The following is a 6,801-nucleotide window of genomic DNA, read 5'->3' as shown; positions in this document are numbered from 1 at the left end:
CAATGTGGCTTATTTCTTTGCTCTTGGCTGACATGTGGCATTGCTATGGCCTGCTTTTGGCCCAGATCTGGCAAACAAGAGCAGTCCGCCCAAGTGCCATCATTCCATGCTACATGTGGGCCAGATCATCATTCCACATGTGCCAGCTGTGGGCCGGATCTGGGCCAACAATATGTTGCTATCTGCACTGTAAAAAAAAATTCTGTAAAAAAACGGATAATGTACTGGCAGAAAATTACCAGGACATTTTCTGTTCAATTTACGGACATTTCCTTCAACATTAAAACGGAAAATTCTGTAGATTTACATTTTCTTCTGTACCATAAACGGACAATCCTTAATGCAGAAATTTCTAAAAAATTATAGCATAGGCCTATCTTTAGTAGCAAATAAATCCAGCACAATATATACAAATTGAACATGGTTTATTTTTACCTCATGTAAACATTCTTAAAAGTGTGTTCAGTAGCTTTTATTTGCCTTAAATAGGTGAAGACAAAAATATTACATCAATTAATTTAACAATGTGTAAAGCACCACTGAAAATGCTTGTATTGTGGAACACTTTTTAGTTTTAAACAGCAACATGCAGAAAAGAAAACATAAGCAGGTACTTGACTTGTACAATATTGGTGTCGCACCAAATAGTGGTCACAAAGATAAACTTCATTGTGAAACAGTCAAGATTCAAAATATTTTCAAATACATGGGGGAAAAAATTAACACAAAGACAGGGCTGGCATTAATAACAATTGCTATAGACTTACAGTCAATAGTCAAGTGAAATGTTCCAGTGTTTACACCATTTAATCTATAGAAGAACACAATATTATTTAAAAGGACAGTTCACCCAAAAATGTGAATTCTGTCATCAGTTACTCACCCTCATACCGTTCCAAATCCATAAGATTTTCATTCATCTGCAGTGACCATCTGATCTGGATACAGACTGGATCTGGTGGCTACAGGACCTCGGAATAAGAAAGAAACAGACTAATATTAGTGTAGATGCCATTCTTCTAATGATGTAGCAAAGTACATGTCACTGCAGTTACCCGGATCCAGTACGTATCCTGCCCAGATGAGCACCTAGAGATGACCTCTACAGCCCTGAACGTCAGTGTAGATGAGCCCAAAGGACAGATCCCCAGTGAAGACCTTGTCTCCTAGACGGCCACCGGGACAAGACCACAGGTACTAGATGAGTCCTCTGCACAATCTGACTTTGCTGCAGTATGGAACAACCAGCTGGTTCGTCTGGTCAGAGGAGAACTGGCCCCTTGACTGAGCCTGGTATCTCCCAAGGCTTTTTTCTCCATTCTGTCACCGATGGAGTTTTGATTCCTTGCCGCTGTCGCCTCTGGCTTGCTTAGTTGGGGACACTTAATTTCCAGTGATATCATCGATATTTAAACTGAACTGAGCTGGATTATGACATCACTGAATTCAATGATGAATTGCATTTAACTGAAAATTGAGTGTATATATTGAACTTTTGCATTATTGACACACTATTTTCCTACTTAACACTGTAAAGCTGCTTTGACACAATCTGTATTGTTAAAAGCGCTATATGAATAAAGGTGACTTGACTTGACACTAATGTTAGCGTTAATACAGGTGCATCTCAATAAATTAGAATGTTGTGGAAAAGTTCATTTATTTCAGTAATTCAACTCAAATTATGAAACACAGACTGAAGTAGTTTAAGTCTTTGGTTCTTTTAATTGTGATGATTTTGGCTCACATTTCACAATTTGAGTTGAATTACTGAAATAAATGAACTTTTCCACGACATTCTAATTTATTGAGATGCACCTGTATAGTTTGCTGCTAGTAACGGAGGATGAAAGAATTGTTCCAGTTCCCGTTTCAGTGTACAAGTCTGAAGTGTGTGTCATTTGGGCTTTTGTGGTAATGTTCACCCCGCTTGCTACGTCCCGTGTGAAGAGCCTTTGCACGGGGCGCGGTGGCCGGTAGGCTCGCTGCGCGGCTTCAGCTTTCTCTGGTCGGGGCCTTTTGTGCAGTTGGGGCGGTGCTCGCGTCGCGGCCTCTGCGATTCCACATGGAACATAAATACAAACGGCAAAACCTGTGAAATCCAAGTTGAAAGTTTCTGAGAATGTTCAACATCTGTATTTATTTTATTGTTTTAAAATAGTGCTGTCAAACGATTAATCACGATTAATCGCATCCAAAATAAAAGTTTTTGTTTACATAGTATATGTGTGTGTACTGTGTATATTTATTATGTATATATAAATACACACACATGCATGTATATATTTAATAAAAATATGTTGCGTTTATATATGAAATATATTTATATATAATATAAATTATATGAATGAATTCTGAATGACGACTGAATTCTCTGACTAAAGTTAATTCTCTCATCAGAAACAAGAAAGTGAAGATGTACGAATGTAAGTAAGATATTAATTTCACAGTGTAAACAGCTTTAGAGATTATTATGGGAGTTTTTGAGAGTGCTTGAACTCGCTGGACTGAAGTGAAAACGTTCTTTGCTCACTTTTTGTACAATTAAAGTGTTATGGGCTAATTAGTAACTTACAGTGTTTTTATTAAATCCACATAAAATACAAAGTCAGTCGTATTAAAAAATATTTTATGGTATGACACTCATATCTGGTACTTAAGTAAAAAGACGGATTTTTATGCAAAGTTAATAGATTACACTATTAGGCTACTTTGCCCATCGCCCATTATAGATCAACTAACATAATCTGGTGCAAAATGCGTTTACTTACACATATTTGAGAATCAAGATATTTCATGATATATTTTGGGAATATTTCGAATAAAAAGCATGAGAGACCCCCCCCTCCCTCCCTTCACTCGTGCCCCCTCAAAAATTATGCCCCTGACATACAAAATTATTTGTCAAATAAATGAAACAAAGAAAATCAATTTTAGTTGAAATTGTTATAGATTACTTCTAGAGATTGCAATGATACATGACATGGTGAAAAATGACTGAATGAATAATACTTAAAGTTTGGACTTTAAGACATGAAGTGGGTCAGAAATGGTAAAGAGAGTTGAGAGAAAATACAATGCATGTCAGATCTGTGTCACGTTTAGCACCAGCTCTTAAAGCAACAGCAGGCCAATAACCTAACCAGCTGCTGTGATGTCTGTCAATCAAAGAGAAAAGAAAAGGAAAAAAGAGGAAATCAATAACTTTTATGGCTTCAAGGGGTTCATTTATATTTACTTTAGAATGTAGTTTTTGATAACTTTATTCAGTTTCTGTATATTTCTGTTGAAGGGCACAGTCAGCCTATCTAAATATGGCATTTATTATAATAGGTTTATGTGAATATTGTTTTAAGTCCACTTAAATTAGAAGTTGTTTTTTTAAAGTCTAATGTTAAAATTGATAACTCTCAATTATACTGTAGTGCTGAATGGCTATAATCAATGGTTTAATATTAGGGGGGGGGAAATTATATAGAGACATCAGTGGTATTGGTGATACTTGCCTTCAGTCATAAACAATACTGGCTTTTTGTGAGCCAAGAAGTTGGCTTTAAACACATATTAACAAAAATATACTGTCTTTATGTTGTTTGTACATTAATTTGATTGCATGTGAAATTATTGCAATATAAAAGTATATTTAAAAACTTTAATGTAAGGTGGGATTAATGTGCAATTAATTAGTTATTTTTTCAGCACTAATATATAATAATAGAAATGATTTCATCTTAATTTCCTCTGCTTGTTGAAACAGTCTGAATGAGCAGCATGTGTGGATCACTGCAGCCATCTACTGGACAAATCATGAAAATGTTTTCCCCAGAATAAAATAACACAAAATGCGTTCATGTAAATTACAAAAAAGAAATGCATTAGTGTTAATTACTTTAATTTGGTCATTTTTGTGTCTTTTTTTAAATGAATAAAATAGCCTACATAAATGATTTATTTGAACCACCCCCTAGATACACATGAAGAACACACGTATACAATCAAAATGTAGGTTTAAATCCATTGCATTGCAGGACTTTTTAGTTTTTGACACTTCTGTTAAAGTTGAACTACTCCTAAACCACCAGTTGTCTTGCAGGTAATGCTTTGAATGTTTGCTGCCATCTCCAGCACTGACACGTGTACACAGACATTGCAGGGATTATTAACTGTTCATTAGCATAATTTTTCTTCTTCAATATTAGAAGACCAGGGGAAATATAAATTATTAGATATTAAAAAGCGAATTCTTTCACACTTTTAAGAGCCTTCCAAAAACGTTGTAACTATCTTTGCTAATTAGCTAAACTAGAAGTTCTCTGGTCTTCGAGGTACAGATTCCTGCAGAGTTCAGCTTCAGTCTTGATCAAACTCACCTGCCAGTAACTTTCTAGTAATCCTGAAGACCTGATTAAGCTTGTTCAAGTGGGTTTGATTAGAGTTGAAGCTAAACCTCGAGTTGAGAACCCTGAGCTAAACCTTATAGGCCTAACACATTTTCATATATATATATATATATATATATATATATATATATATATAGGCTATGCACTGTAAAAAATAAACAAAGTTGAGCCAACTTAAAATTTTAAGGCAACCAGCTTCAGCAGATTTTTGAGTTTGCTCAACTTATTTGATTCTCCAATTTTTGTTGTATAAACTTAAAACAACAAGTTGAGAAAACTCAAAAATCTGCTGAAGCTGGTTGCCTTATAATTTTAAGTTAGCGCAACTTTTTTTTTACAGTGTGGGTGTTTTTTTATTTTATGTAAAATATGATTTGTATGAACATAACTTGGTACTTGGACTTTTTTTTTTTCACAGCTCACACCCCAAAGGTTAATAATAATAATAATAATAAAAGATTCAAAGTAAGTTTTCAATAGGTGTAATTTACATTGTAAAGCAAAACGGCCAAGTATCATCAAATTATGTTTACCACAGACCTTATTTTACTCAAATGGGGAAAAAATTAAAACCCATAGGAAAATGTCAAGGGAACCAGCGGCGAATTAGTCTTACAGGTTTTGGTGTCACACCTACAGCATGCATAGATATGTGTATATATATATATATATATATCTTATATATTATTATCTTATATATCTATTGCAGCACGTACACACCTGCTAGTAAAAAGGCAACTCCTAAGACCCAAAACCCTTTGCTCATTTTGTCACTTTAAAATTGTGCCCTAGATATAAGATGAAATAGTCTATAGCAGGGGTAACGAACGTCGGTCCTGTAGAGCTGCAGCCCTGCAGTTTTGCTTCAACCCTAATCAAACGCACCTGAACAATCTAATCAAGGTCTGAACACTTACTAGGAGCTACAGGCAGGTGAGTTTTAATTAGGGTTGTAGCTGAACTGGTCTATAGAAATGACTTTCATGTTTATAAAAGACTGATTGTCTGATAAATCACAATAAATGATCACAGTCAACATTTTTGTTGTCGCTTGTTTAAAAAAAAGCAATGGAACTGGAAGAGTGTTACATGTCTGCTTTGATTGTGTCCTGTGACCTAGTATTTCTGAGTTGTCTGATTAGTAATCCTGTTCACCTGGCGTCTCATTAATTAACTCATTAGTTCCCTTTCTTTGTCCTGTATATAAACTGAGTTCCGATAGTGTTTATTATTAAAACGGTTTTCATTACACTCTCCTTTGTTGTGTGCTTTCATTGACTGCTACATTTCATGGCAAAGAGCTTGTAGAAAAGAAATATGTTCCCAGTCTTTTTATACATGTATACACATACATATTTACATATATTGTACATATACTTTTCATAGATACATTGTAACCCGCCCGCCGCAAATAGGTTACAAGATCAGATCCAAACACACAGTCGGGGTGTCCAATCCAGCCCCAAAGACCCCTGACCTAAATGAATGTGTTTATTTTGTCATCATTATTGGCTAGCAAGTGTTATAAGTTGGTCATGATCCTTCATCAATCTCGAAAGGACTCCTCTCATCTGGGTGGCTGTTGAATCTCCTGGAGACTGTTCTTCTGTTCCTCTCATAACCCTAAACGACCCCTGCAATCACACCATCAGACCATTAGTACAAATATAGGCACTATTTCCTACAAAGTTAGGAGGATGTAATATATACCTATCCCATTATCTTCCTAATTTTAGACCGGAGTAGGGTTTGAAATCGAGGTATTGAAAATAACTGATAGCTGTTAATACTCAGTTTAATTTGCTAAATTAAGTGTAATTAATTCTGGCTCAGTCACAATACTCCACAGTTATACCGTGATAATGACTGGTGTAAACAGCAGAGCTTATCCACCTTGTTTTCAACGTGAAAGTGAGCTATTTTCTTTAAATATGAGACTTAGCATCACAGATGTGCTTTCATTCAAATGCAGCAAGTCCCGTCTTGCGCCTCAATTATTGACTGTATTTACTGTGAGATAAAACTGGTGGACTTCAGTGTTGATAGGCCTATGCTAATATTGTTGAAGTGTTCCTTTTGTTGAAAGAACAACTGTTTTGTACACTGTAATAGAATACAAGACAATAAACAGGTAAGATTTTAAAACTGTTTCTTCTCCGCCCCTCACTGAAATCTGTGCCCCACTAGATATCACGCAACTGGCTTATTTATGTTAGTAAGTTTTAAGCTAATAAGTCTCCGATGAAATTAACGATTCAAATATAATTTCAGTGCTCAAATCTTACAAATTTCAACCGATCGAATTTCATTATTATAACTAAAGAGTAGGTATCTAGCGTCTGCATGTGGTTCAATTCATTACAACAGTTAATTACAAACAGATTAGCAACAAGATGAACAC

The sequence above is a fragment of the Onychostoma macrolepis genome, chromosome 22 (assembly GCF_012432095.1).
Source record: "Onychostoma macrolepis isolate SWU-2019 chromosome 22, ASM1243209v1, whole genome shotgun sequence".
Taxonomy (NCBI): domain Eukaryota; kingdom Metazoa; phylum Chordata; class Actinopteri; order Cypriniformes; family Cyprinidae; genus Onychostoma; species Onychostoma macrolepis.
Note: the sequence above shows the minus strand (reverse complement) of the source record.